This window comes from Ictidomys tridecemlineatus, chromosome 1, assembly GCF_052094955.1.
Source record: "Ictidomys tridecemlineatus isolate mIctTri1 chromosome 1, mIctTri1.hap1, whole genome shotgun sequence".
In the NCBI taxonomy this organism is placed as follows: Eukaryota; Metazoa; Chordata; class Mammalia; order Rodentia; family Sciuridae; genus Ictidomys; species Ictidomys tridecemlineatus.
In genome coordinates, this window is record NC_135477.1 from 52,163,282 (window position 1) to 52,177,588 (window position 14,307).

Consider the following 14,307-nt stretch of genomic DNA (forward strand, 5'->3'; position numbering starts at 1 on the left):
CTTTTCACTACTGCCCTTAACCATGCTGACAGGTGCTCCGTTTCCTTTCTTAAGTTTGAATTTTAGACATTTTAGACATTTTCAAATATGCACAAGAATGCAGAAAATAGAAAAATGTATCTTGTTTTGCTCTATTACTCAGCTCCTGCTTTTTAAAGGCAGCAAGTGAGTAGAGGTGGGGGACAGGTGGAGGACATGGGACTGTAAAGAAATTCCTGACAATTGGCCATGGATTCACAGCCAACCTCAGTTATCTGCCGCCTCCCCACCACCAAACCTTCCCCAGGTATGTCTCATCCCACTAATACGTTAGTGCACATTTTTTAAATGATAAGAACAGAACCAAGCCATTTTTACACCAAATGAAATGAATAATTCTGTAATATAACCTAATATCCATTCATACACAAGAGCCTCCAATTATCTTTGTGTGTGTGTGTGTGTGTGTGTGTGTGTGTGTGTGTGTGTGTGTGGTCCTGGGGACTGAACCCAGGGGTGCTCTATCACTGCTATATCTATCCCCAATCTTTTTTATTTTTATGTTGAGACAGGGTTTCAGTAGGTTTCCCAGGCTGGCCTCAAACTTTCCATCCTCCTATGTGTCTCCCAAGTAGTTGGGATTATCGGCCTAAGCCACCACACTTGGCTCTCCAATTGTCTTTAAAAAAAAAAAAATGTACAGATAACTGCACACTTATCATCCCACCACAGTGGGGTACACAAATGTCTTGGCTGATGCTCTTAAGAGCATCAACAATGTCAAAAAGAGAAGCAGATGCCAAGTCATATTCAGGCTGTGCTCCAGAGTCCTGCCCCATTTCCCACTGTGACGATGGAGCATGGTTATATCAGTGAATTTGAAACCACTGATGATCACAGGGACATTGTTGTGACCCTCACAGGCACAGGTTAACACAGTTCAAACAGATGTGGAGTTGTCAGTCTCAGGATCAATGTGGAGCTCAAAGACCTAGAAAAAGGGTAGAATAGGGGCTGGGGATGTGGCTCAAGCGGTAGCGCGCTCGTCTGGCATGCGTGCGGCCCGGGTTCGATCCTCAGCACCACATACCAACAAAGATGTTGTGTCCGCCGAGAACTAAAAACGAATAAATATTAAAAATTCTCTCTCTCTCTCTCCTCTCTCTCCTCTCTCTCCTCTCTCACTCTCTCTTTAAAAAAAAAAAAAAAAAAAAAAAGGGTAGAATAATCTGCTCCCATCCCGTTCATTAGCTGGCCCTGTATTAACAACCCCAACCGTCATCATGGACCACAAAAAAAACAAGATGAGACACACAGGAGGAAAAACCCTCGGGTTCTTTTTTCTAGGGATGCAAAACACACATACAAACAAGATATCTCCATGGTAGAAAATTAAAATGTACAAAGAACCTCCCACCCTAGAGTCCGGCTGTGGGCTGGGGGCAGGACCAGGCTTGATGGGAGCAGCCTCGAGGAATTCATCCCTCCCCTCTGGTCCTCACCAGCCCCCCCCCCCCCCCCCCCCCCCCCCCCCCCCGCCTCATGCATGGTGACCAAGCATTCTGAGTCTTCCGGGACTTCCCTGTTATCAGTGCTGCACGTCCCTTGTCCCAGGCAAACCCGGATGGCTGGTCACCAAACAAGGAGCCAGAAGCCTGGAACTCATCCCAGTCCTCCCCCCGCCCCTAGTTCCAGTGTGGGGTCACCCACTGAGAGCAGGGGAGCCCCCCACTGAATAAGAATTTCAAGGGTTCTCAAAATGACAAATAATTTACCGAAACCTTTGAAGGGCTGAGGCATGCCCAGCTCGGGCCAGGAGAGCCTGAAGCCCTCGGGTGGAGAATCGGGATCTTTTCACACCCAGGAGGCCAAATTCAGCCATCCCCGCCCTCCGTCCTGGCCCCCTCTCCAGATCTAATGACAATCCAAAGAGTTCCTGATAGGGTTTTAAAAGATGCTCTCCCATTCACTGTCCACCAAGCATGAAAATGCAGCTCGTTTGTCTCCATTCTTCGCCCTGGAGGCCTGGCTGGCCTCGGGCCTGCTGCAGCAAACTCGTCACTCACTTTTCACTTCCTTTTGTTGGAGTGGCCTTTATTTCATTCTTCTGTCTCCTCGCACCCTCTTCCCCCTCCTCACGCCATCCCTGTCCTTCTCCTCTACCGCCCCCAGAACTTCCCCGTCCCTCTGTCCACACACAAAAAGCAGCAGACCAGTCTGGGAATTTCTTTACAGGCCCCTGGTGTCCCCCACCTCCAGCCCCACCCCCGCCTCTTCTCACTCTGCTTTTAAAGAGTCATAGCAAAAGCCAGCAGGACGGCCTCCTGCCTGCCTGGGAGCTCTGAGCCCCAGGCTTTGACTTCATGAAAGTGAAGGCGGGGAGGGGAGGAGACTGGCCCAGGGTCACAAGGAGCTAGTGACAGAGCAGGGGCCAGAGCCCCGTGTGCAGCCTCTGGGCCTGGAGTCTCCCACCAGAACCGATGGCTACTCTTCCATCCCCACCTCACAGAACCCATTTCCCTGTCGCCTGGCTGTGCCTAGGTTCAGCTTGAAGGCAGGGGCCCTGTCCAGTTGACCACTGTGCCCCCCGAATGCTTAGCAAATGGCAGGCATTCAGGGAGGGGGTGGTGTTTTCAAAAAAGCTGAACTGGTGGGCCCTGCTCTTTGGTTTTCTGATTGACCATTTGGGGGCTGTGGCTCTGTTGCCCCAAGGGACTAATGAGGAGGAAAAGACTAGAGTCCTCCTCCATCCCTTCCTTTCTGAGAACAGCTTGCACTGAGGGAAGAGAGAGCAGTGTTCACATCCTTCTCCAGGGCAGGGCAAATAATCGGGATCCTCAGGACCCCGAGGACCAGCGTAGGCCTGAGGGAGCAGGCACCTTCCGCACCCTGAAGTAGGAAGGAGAAGGAATGAAAGAGCAACTGTACCGTGGTCCTTGGTGAGTGCCTCTTATATGCCAGGCCCTATGTGACAGTGACCAGAGAGGCAACTGCTGGACCTGGGGCCACATCATCTTGGAAGCTTGACCTCTCCTCTGGTCAAGCCACACTCCCAAGCTAGACCCTGGTGCACCCTCATCTGGCCCTGAGTACTCTGCCTCTGCAGGGCCAGTGCATCCCACCCTTGCCTCCTCCTCCTGGCCTCCCCTTTGACCCTTTTCTGTTTTGTTTTGTTTGGTACCAGGGACTGAACCCAGGGGTGCATAACTACTGAGCCACATCCCCAGCCCTTTTTATTTATTTTTTTTTATTTTGAGACAGGGCCTTACTAAGTTGCTTAGGGCCTCACTAAGTTGCAGAGGCTGGCTTTGAACTTGCAATCCTCCTGCCTCAGCCTCCCAAGCAGCTGGGATTACAGACATGTGCCACCACACCCGGCTCTCATTGGCTCCTGATAGCACTATCTGCCGGCCACACGAGGGTCCCCACCTGGACCCTCCCTGCTGCCTCTCCCTCAGGGCAGCCCACTTGCCATAGGCTGGCAGAGGCTCGTGTCTTTCTACTGAACAGAAATTTTTTAAAAAATATTTTTTAGTTGTAGATGGACACAATACGTTTATTTATCTTTTACATGGTGCTGAGGCTCAAACCCAGGGCCTCACACGTGCTAGTCGAGCGCTCTATCGCTGAGCCACAATCCCAGCCCCTGAACAGGACTTTTTAAGGCAGCAGGAAGCTGCTCCCTTTTTGAATAGATTGTAATGGTCAAGAGCAGGGGCGGTGGAGTCGGGATTCCTGGGTTCAGATGGCAGGTAGTGCCCACCTGCTTGGTGACCTTAGGCAACTCTTTAAGCCCTAATGTCATCTGTGAAATAGGGATAATTCTAGAATCTCCTAGAATAGCTATAAAGATTAAATGTAGAATCTACAATCTACAATCATCCCTTGGTATCCTTGAGAAATTGATTCCAGAACTCCTGTAGATACCCAAATCTAAAGATGCTCAAGTTCCTTACATTTTATATGTGTGTGTGTGTGTGTGTGTGTGTGTGTGTGTATGCACTTGAAACACTTTTATTAATTAGACAATGTGACCACAAGATTTTCTTCTATTTTTTTTTTTTGGCATAGATATCATGCTATTTTCTAGAGAAAAAAAAATGTTATTTGTTAAAGGATTGAATTACTGAATGCAGTGATGCTGCGGGTTTTTAAATGTCTTTAGTGGGATGATCTCATAGAGGCAGACTATCTGCACCAGCTGAAAACTCGGCCGAGGAAGCCCAGGACTGAAGGGACCGAGCAGCACTCAGGGGCAAGGGTGGCAGTGAACAAGAAGCCAAAGGGGGACTTGAGCTCCCAACCGAAGGCTCAGGCTCTTTCCTGTCCCTCTCGAGCTTCCCACTGTACCCAGTGGAGTTCGAGGAAGGGACGTAAAGGAAATGGAACAGTGAGCCACCCAGGACGTCACAGCCTTCCTGCCAAATGCCCTAAACTGTGTGGTGAGGACTCTGGGAGTTCAAGGTCAACCCAGGCCGCCAGCACCTGGGCTGCTCAGGAAATGCATCTTTTATTAAAAACATCATCAGAAACTGCGATTGAATCGATTCTACATGAAGGTGGGGTTTTTTTTATCCATTGTGACCCTTTTAGATAAGACTCTTTCGGTATTAGGTTGAATGGTGGCCTCACAAACGACATATCTACCAGGACCTGTAAATGAGACCTCATTTGGTGAGTCTTGGCAGAGGTACAGAGTTAAGGGTTCCCAGAAAAGACCCTCCTGGCTCCTAGGTTGGCTCTAAATCCAAACTCAAGTCTGTAGAGGAGAAGAGGAAACACAGAGAGCCAGAAGAGAAGTCCTGTAAAGACAGAGCCATTGGAAGGACGCAGCCACAAGCCAAGGGATGGCGGGAAGCTCTAGAGGTGGAAGGCACGTGGAAAGAGCCTCCCCAGAGCCTTTGGAGGAATGGCCACCCCACCAGCTCCCTGGTTGTGGACCTCTGGCCTCCAGAAAGAAGAGAATGAATCCCTGTTGTTTTGACCACCCCGTTTATGGTAATGTGTCGCCACAGCCCAGGGAAACGAATACACTCCCTTAAAAGCATTGTGTCACTCTACTCCTTAAACAGAGCACTTGGCCCTTTGTCAAGTGTGTGGCAAATAGAAAACACTCAGCAAGGGTTAGCTCCTGTGTCCACCTGTCTGGACGACTAGGGAGCCACCACAAATGTCACTGATGGTCCAATTCCGTGCACTGCTGGATCTCCTGTGATATGCTGGTCCACCTGTCACCTGCTCCAGGCAGCTGTGGGGACCCAGTAATCTAGAGATGATTTCAAGTTCACGGGAGGATGTGCACAGGTCATATACAAACATGATATCGTTTTATACAAAGAACGTGAGCATCCTCAGATTTTTGGCATCAGAGAGGAGTCCCCAAACCAACCCCTCCCAGATAGCCAGGGCTGATCATATCGGGCTTGCCTATGTTCTGGATTCAGGGAAATTAAAATGAGGAAGACTGGGGTGCCATAGACATGTGTTGGGAGAGGGATCTGTGCATGGTCCACGGACTTTTTCTTTTTCTGGTGCTAGGGCCTCACACATGCTAGGTAAGCACTCTACCATGGAGCCCCAGCCCCACTCATTCTTATTTTGAGATAGGATCTTGTCAAGTTGCCCAGGCTGGCCTTGAACTTGGGATCCCCCTGCCTCAGCCTCTTGAGTCACTGGGATTACAGGCATGCACCGCCATGCCCAGCTTCCTGGGATATTTGCAGAAATGTGTCTCCTTGTGTTAGCTCTCCTTCGTGGGGGATTCGTGCTGCAAGGAACAGCCTGGCCCCCGGGGAGTGACGAGGGAGCCCCAGAAGAGAGCGGCCTTCCTGCAGCTCCTCATCCATCAGGGCTGACAAACCTGGCCCCCTGTGAGGGCTCCAGCCACAGCTGCTGAGCAACGGCAGGTACAGAGCACAGCGCTCCCCAGCCCTTGCACCCTCCTCTTAGGTCAACAGACAGAAGAGGCTCTGTCAGCCTGGTTGGGACGGGGAAGATTAATGGAGCAGGTGCAGGCTGGGGTGGGACAGTCACCTGGCCTGACAAGGTCCCTCATGGAGATTGAGTGCCTGACCCAAGCCAAGAATCAAGCCTGATGTCACCCAGCATGAGCTTGGATTTGGCAGGAGGTGGACGGTAGCCAGCTACACAGCCTCCGCTCCCCACCTTCCCTGGTCTCACCTGGCTCCTTCGGTCTCTCCCCGGGGTCCTGGAGAGAAGCTGCAGAGCCCAACCTGGGGCACCCAGCCTTAAAATAAGTGACTTTCTTGTTTCTTCAACTTCCCAAGTAACTCACTGTGAAAAGTATAGATCAGCCAAATATTTTAAACTGCCTGTTAACCTCACCAGCCAGTGATTGCTACTGTTCATGTGTGGTATATATTATCTGTCTACCTAGCTACCTGCACACAGAAACCTATATGGAAAAAGAGAGGTCATACTACAATTTTCATCTTTTTTAAAATATATATTTATTTCAGTTGTAAATGGACCTTTATTTTGTTTATATGCGGTACTGAGATTCGAACCCAGGGCCTCACACGTGCTAGGCAAGTGCTCTACCTCATACATGCTAGGCAAGTGCCACAACCCCATCCCCTATAATTTTCATCTTATAATCTTTTTTTTATTTTTTATTTTTTATTTTTATTTTTTTTTTGAATTTTTAATATTTATTTTTCAGTTTTCGGCAGACACAACATCTTTGTTGGTATGTGGTGCTGAGGATCGAACCCGGGCCGCACGCATGCCAGGCGAGCGCACTACCGCTTGAGCCACATCCCCAGCCCTCATCTTATAATCTTTTTACACTTAATATATTTGTAAACATCTTTCATTACTAATGAAATATAGATCTAGTTTATATATTTTATCCAGTTTATAATATTTCTAAGTATATTATATAGATCTAATTTATATATTACTATATATATTCTGTGCTTCAAAATATTATAGCATAATATATTTAACCAAAAGTCTCCTGTTGTAATTTAGTTGTATCCAGTTTTTGCCCTTTATAACACTGATATGAACATTTTTAAATATGCATCCTCCCGTTTGCAGATGAGAAAGATAAGAGGCAGAGTGGGTCAGGGTGGGATCGGGGTTGTGGCTCAGTGGTACAGTGCTTGCCTAGCATGCATGAGGCACTGGATTCGATCCTCAGCATCACATAAAAATAAAGATATTGTGTCCCCCTAAAACTAAAAAATAAATACTAAAAAAATTTTAAAAAAAAAGAGTGGTCAGGATGTTGCTTGGGTCACAAAGCTAATGCATATCCCTAGGGGATTGGATCCAAAACCTCCTGGCTAATAGCAAAATGTATGGATGCTCAAGTGCTTTATGTAAAATGGCATAGCATTTGTATGTAATTTACATATATCTCCCAATAGACTTTAAATCATCTAAACACTTTTAATCATCCCTAGATTACTTGTAATACCTAATACAGTTAGGTGCGGTGGTGCATGCTTGTAATCCCAGCATCTTGGGAGGCTGAGCCAGGAGGATTGTGAGTTCAAAGCCAGTCTCAGCAACTTAGTTATGCCCTAAGCAACTTGGAGAGACCCTGTCTTAAAATAAAATATAAAAAAGGGCTGGAGATGTGGCTTGGTGGTTAAGTGCCCCTGGGTTCAATCCCTGGTACATCATCATCATCATCATCATCATCAACATCATCATCCCTAATATGATGTAAATGTTATATAAATAGTTGTACTGCATTGTTTAGAGACTTATGACAAGAAAAAAAAAAGCTAGTACATGTTTGGTATACATGTGGCTCTTTCTTTGAATATTTTCAATCCATGGTTGGGTGACTCCTCAGATGCTGATCCCACAGATACAGAGAGCTGCCTGTGTATCATTTTATTATTTCCTTAGGAAAATGTCCTCAAAGTGCAACTGTTAAGTCAGAGTGGTGTGCTCTATAGTGAGGCTTTGGAGCCATACTGCCGCGGGGTTGTACCTCTGCCTACTGGGGCCTGTAGATGGTCTTTCCTGGGATGGGGTCAGGAGAGGCAGGAGGAGAGGGGTGGCCCGTGGGTGGAGGTTGGAATTGAGGCCTTTGAGCCCTGCTGCCGCCCTCAGTCCATCCTTCCACCCAGGGAGGGAAGCTGGCGACCAGGCAAGTGAGGAAGCTCAGCGGCTGGGGAGGTGCACGTGCTGGGTGGTGGAGCAGCCCGGAAGTGAGGGTAGAGAAGGAGATAATCTCCAGGGACATGAAGCCAGGGAAGACTTCCAAGAGGCAGTGAAATACCTGCTGGCTGTGCAAGGGGGGAGGGATGGAACTCTTCAGCCTCCCATGCACCTGGCTATGGGCACTGAGGGTGCTTGCTGCATGGGATTAGCCTCAGGGATTCACCATCAAAAGGTAGAGATGCCTTCTAATTACCACCCTCAAGGATATGGTCTGTCGTATTTCCACGTTCTCATTTCTAGACTCTCATGCCTGCCTGCAGGACACGGAGCAGCAGTGTAGTGGGGACCTCCCAGAATCAGATCCCTGGGGCCCAAAGGCAGGAAAAGAAAATGGACCGTCATTGAGAGCTACGGACAGCCACTTCATGCTCCTCCTGACCGTGCACCTTTTTTTTTTTTTTTTTTTTAGGTACCAAGTATTGAACCCAGAGGTCTTAACCACTGAGCCACATCCCCAGCCCTTTTTTGTATTTTATGTAGAGACAGGGTCTTGCTGAGTTGCTAAGGCTGGCTTTGAATACCGAATCCTCCTGCCTCAGCCTCCCGAGCCTCTGGGATTACAGGCGTGCGCCACCTCACCCTGTTAGCATCGCATCCTTAGGCATGTTGTGAGGTAAGAGTTATCATTCACTCCACTTGACAGCTGAAAAAATGGACACTGAGGAGTTGGTAATTTACTTTGGTTAACATAGCTGGTGGGGGCTGGGATGCAGCTCAGTGGTAAAGTGTTTGCCTTGCATTCGCAAAACCCTGGGTTCAACCCCGAGTTCAAAAAAAGAAACAAAAAAACCCCCAACAGATTAAAAAAGAACCCCACCAAAAGAAAAATAAGATTAAAAAAAATCCACTGCTGGTGGGCAGCCAGGGCCCAGCCCCAGGTCTCTCTGACCCCATAGTTCTGGAACCTTCCCTGGGCCAGGTTGTCACAAGAGCTGGGATTGTTCCAGAACATCCCTGGGAGGCCCAGGGAGCACAACCGCAGGGATCAGGGGAGGGTGGGGCTGGGGCTGGCCGGGCTGTGGAGGTGGAAGGCAGGGGTGCCCTAGGCCCCGCCCCTCACACCTCCAAGGCCTCCCCTGCATGGGGCAGCCAGCTGGTGCCTGACCTTGTGCCTCTGACAATGATTTAACCAGTGGGGTGGGGGCTGGGAGGGATCTGAGAAGCTGTCAGTAGGGGAGGGGGTGCTTCAGCTCCAGCCTCTTGGCTCAGCTACTAGTTGGGGCAGGAGGAAGAGGAGCCCTGGAGAGGCCAGGAGACCTTCTGATCCTGCCCTTTCCTGTCCATCACAGGGGACCCATAAAACCTGTGAAGCCCTGAGTCTCCCCACTACCCTGTCAAGTCCAGCTTCCCTTAGTGTAAACGCAGACAACTCAGAAACACTGTTGCTCCTCTCTCTTGTCCTATCTGGGGGGTCTGACTGGTGACAGAATATAGCAGGAAGGACACTTCCTGGGAACCCAGGCACCTGGGATCATACTGCAGCTGCCCGCTGTCTGTGCAAAGGCCCCAGCACAGGGCCACAGGCAAGCAGGCAACATGCATGAAGATAGTGGCCGAGTGGGGACAGTGGCCACCTAGAAAGGTCACCTGCTACTTAAGTCCAGCTTATCATTTCTATGCAGCAGTGAGGACTCAACATTGTTCAAGAAAAGCTGGAAATTCAGATTTGTAGGTGAAATCTTCCCCATGTTAGCAACCAACTGGAAAAAAAACATTCAAATACAGTTTGGGTCAAACAAAGTCTGAATTGTAGCCTCAGGCTGGCGTCTCTGGCATAGATCAGAAACCATAAAGGCCAGAAGGCTCCACTACTGGGTATTTTCCAGCATAATCCTTTTGTTTTAGATGGGGAAACTGAGGCTGGAGGGAAAGAAGCATAACTTGGTATGGTCACTTAGAGGGTTAGTGGCCCAACTGGACAAGGCATCCAGGGTTCCTGCCCCTAGCCTCACTAAGTTGCCCAGACTGCCCTTGAACTTGAGATCCTCCTGCCTCAGTCTCTTGAGTCACTGAGGTTACAGGCATATGCTTGTAGGACTCAGTAGCTTGGAGAATTTTTTTGATCCCACAGCTCCCCAGTAGTTGTGCTTTCCCTGGAAGGTTTTCATGTGTGTTTGCATTTGTGTGGGTTTGGGTTTTGGTCACCTGGAGTTTCACTTGCCACACGCACAGGTTTGTGTCCAAAGACTCAAGACAGCCTTATGCATATTTCTGGAACAGTCTCTGAGAAGACCTCTCTTCTCCCCTTCTCTGTCCTGCACATTCCCACGGCTTCAACCTCTTGAACTCTGTTCTCTGTCTCCTCAACTCAGCAAGACCACCAAGCTCTGGGTGGGTCCCCATTCCTGTGCCATAGACCACAAATGAGCACAAGGCTAGTGCTCATTTGTCCCCAGCCTCTCAAGATCAGTCCTGTGCTGCCTATTTTCCAGAGAACTGTCGCTTTATGTATTTTGTCCAGTTTTCTAGCTGCTGATGGCAAGATGTAAGTGTGCCCCAGTTTGGGGCTCCTCTTAGGACCGGAAGCAGAATCTGGAACAAAACATGAGAAGGGAGGAAATGCTCCGTCATGAATCGTCATGAATCGTCCCTGTGCAACAGTGAGGACCTGACCATTTAGGGTTGACTGGAGCACCCCTGGGCTCCAAAGGATGATCTGTCGGATCCTGAAGCTACAAGGCTACATGGCGCAGTGGAAAGAATCCGGGGCCGGGGATCTATTTCTGCTGCACCTTGTTGTAGTGGCACTGTACTCCTGTGTGTACCCCACATCCTTCCCCTCCTCCCCAGGTTACGCACCCACCTTCACGTGGACAACAGCTTCACTCCAGTTCTACGCAGTTTGGCTGGCGCTGCACAGCACTGCCAGGCCCAGGGGTGGGTATGTGACCCATGTTTAGCCCATCAGAGCTCTTCATCCTCTGCCCAGTTCAGGGATGAGCACATGGTCAATTTGGGCCAATCACAAACCTTCCTTATCATTTTTATATGGTTGCTAGGAGACAAAGCTTCCTCTTTGGGCACTGGTACTCGGGAATGATGTGAGCCCACAGCTACCACGTCCTGCCCTTCTCCCCATCTCTGAAGAGGGTGCTGCAGAGAGGAGCAGCCCAAGTGCAGACAGGATGTCCCTGAGGTCCCTGAGGCCAGCTCCACCTCTACAGGCTGGTTTATGTGAACCAATAAATTCTGTTTCCTATTGATTTGAGTTGGTTTTCTGTCACTTTGTGTGTGTGTGTGTGTGTTTGTGTGTGTGTGTGTGTGTGTAGTAGTAGTAGTAGTAGTAGTAGTAGTAGTAGTGGGAATTGAGTCCAGGGGTGCTCTACCACTGAGCTACATCTCCAGACCTTTTAATTAATTAATTAATTAATATTTTGTGACAAAGTTCTCCCTAAATTGCCCAGACTGACTTCAAATTTGCCACCCTTCTTCCTCAGCCTCCCGAGTCTCTGGGATTACAGGTATGTGCCTTGGCACCCGACTTCTATCACTTTCAACCAAAAAGAATTTACTAAAAAAACCCTCACTATTTATTTCCTGTTTCTGGGTCTTAGTTCTAGTGTCTCCAGAGAGCGCCGTATATATGCTAAGGTGTGTGTGCATAATGTGATCCACTGGTATGGGAGAAGAAAATGTAAGGCCTCCTCTTAATGAGTAGGCATTTTCTGGATAAAAATGGGAACATCAGAAAAGCAGCTAAGTATGTGCAATGGCCTGACCACTAGACTCCATCTGTGATGAGGGCAGGGCCCAGGTCTGGTTAACCTCTATGCTTCTAGCACTGGACACAGGCCCTGAGTCAGAGTTGACATCAGCTCAATATTTACAGGATGGTGAAGGGATAAATATGAAAAGACAAAGAGTGTTTAAGTAGTGCTTATGGTGGAGTGTAGGGTGCATAGACGAGTGGACATGGAAGGTGAAGATCGTGGAAACCAGTTTTGGTGAAGGAAGGGTGCAGAACCCTTAAAGCAGGAGACTTCTATGCTACGTACGATGTGGGTGTAGGCTCCCTTTGGCGGAAGTGATCCTAGGAGGTGTCTAGTCGAAAGTCAGGCCCGAGTGGGTGGAGACTGGTGGAGTGAGGTGCTGATACAAGAGATTCTGAGACAGAACAGCCTTGGTGACTTCAGGGTAGTCTGACCATGGGGTGGAGGAGGTTTGGGTCTGACATGGGGTGAGAGGTGGCAGGACACAGGTGAATCAGGAGGATGCAAAAGTTTCCACTTTGAGAGCCTGAGAAAGAAAATTTCACAGTGAGAAGGTTTGAAGGAAGCAGCGTTCAGTTGTGGCCTCTGTGGTTTTGAGGTGACATCCATGCTGATTTGTCCCATGGGCCATGGGAGTTGTCAGAGATGGACATAGACATTTGGGAGTCATCAAGGAAGGGGTGAGGTTAAAACAATAAGACTGGGTAGCAATGGAAAAGCCACGGTATGAACTCCAGACACCTTCAAGGGGTGGGACCAGTGTGGGCAAAGAATCCCACGCTAGGAGAAACCTGTGTCTAGAGACTACATGGGCTCTTTCTGCACACACAGCCCTGAGAGCAGGCACCTGGCTGCAAACATAGGAAGGAGCTCATTGCAGACCCAGTAGCACTGGCCTGTAATCCCAGCTATTCTGGAGACTCGGGCAGGAGAATCACAAGTTCAAGACCAGCCTGGGCAACCTAGCAAGTCCCTTCCTCAAAGTAAAATACAAAGGGCTGGGGATTTACCGCAGTGGTGGAGTGCCCCTCAGTTCAGGAAGGAGCATCTAAAATGTGAAAGGAGAAGCCACGCAGAGTGATGTCAAGAAATCCAAGAAATCTGAGTCTCATCATGGGAGAGGTTTCATCAGAGTCAAAGGTCACAGTAGGTGGTGGGAAAGAAGAGGGACTAGACATGGAGAGCTGGGAAATGCAGGGTGAGCTCAGCACCAACTTGCTGGCATTCCTGAACCCTGCCTCCTTGGCCTCCTGAAGCAGGAGGTGGGCGAAGGGAGTTAAGCCACAAGGGTTCCAGATGCCCACCCCTGCTTTTAGTACTTAGAGTTATTCTCTTCACTTTCTGTTGAAGATACCGGGCTGTTCCAGTGTAGATCACCCTTATCTCCACATCCCCTTCCACCTCCCTCCCCAAGCCTCCTACCATTGGCCCCCTAAGGGCTCCAGGGCAGGGGGGGGGCACTTCCCTCCTCTCCTTTGCCGGGGTGCACAGGGCTGAGTGGGTGGGGCCTAACTGAGCCACGCCTTCCTGCTTTGTCTCAGTTTCCCAGGAGGTGGGAGCCAGTGCTGTCCCAACCGCGGAGCCTAAATGCCTTTGGGGCCCAAACTCCCTGAAAAGCCTCCATAGGACAGGAGAAGCGGACATCCCAATTTGAAGAAGACCGGACTGGGGCGTCCTACCAGCGCCCCCACTGCAAAGCCTCCAGGTCCTTGTGCCTCCGGAGACTGCCACTCCCTTTCCTCTGGGCAAGAACCTGCAATTAGTCAGAGGAGGGGGCAGGGGACCGAGAGGGAGCTACAAAGGGGCGCGCTGTGTGGCCTCCAGTAGGCCGCCTTTTGAAGGCCAATTCGCTCTGGCTGGCGGAGGAAGCGAATGCTAATTTCCCCCTGGAGGGGGTCTGCAGCCCTTCCTCCAGGCTCAAGGGGAGGGAGAGCAGAGGCGACTTGTTAGTGGCCCTGAGAGTGCCTTCTTCACCCGCTTTCGCACACACACCCGGGAGCCCCGTGACCACCCCATAAAGCTCAGAGTAGGTCTGTAAGAGCACAGTAGGTCCTCCTTTCACCCTTATTTTCCTGGAGAGGAAAGGGGGCACTAAGCTGTTGGGCAACCAAGGTTAAGGCCCAGCCTTGCTGGTGCCTCTGTTGGAACCGCTGGGGAGAGTCGAGTTCCCTTTCCAACCCTCTTTGCCCTGGAGTCTGAAGCCAGGAGAAACCCGGACAGATACTTGCTAAGGCTCTCCGCCTGCCAGGGCCCCTACCACAGAGCTCGCTCCAGAGCCGGGCGTCCCAGCTCACCAGCCAGGCTGAACAATGTTGGGTTATTTGAATTCGACTTCTTTTTAGAGTTAGCTTCTGAGATATAAACTTTTTTGTTTGTTAGTTTGTTTTTAAAGAGCTGGAGAATGCGGCTGGGGATA

General features: G+C 49.8%; 1 pseudogene; it reads left to right on the plus strand.

The window, feature by feature from the left end:
• The first annotated feature begins 228 nt into the window (after positions 1 to 228).
• On the plus strand, positions 229 to 985 carry LOC101974283 (small ribosomal subunit protein uS8 pseudogene; annotated as a pseudogene).
• Positions 986 to 14,307: the final 13,322 nt, after the last annotated feature.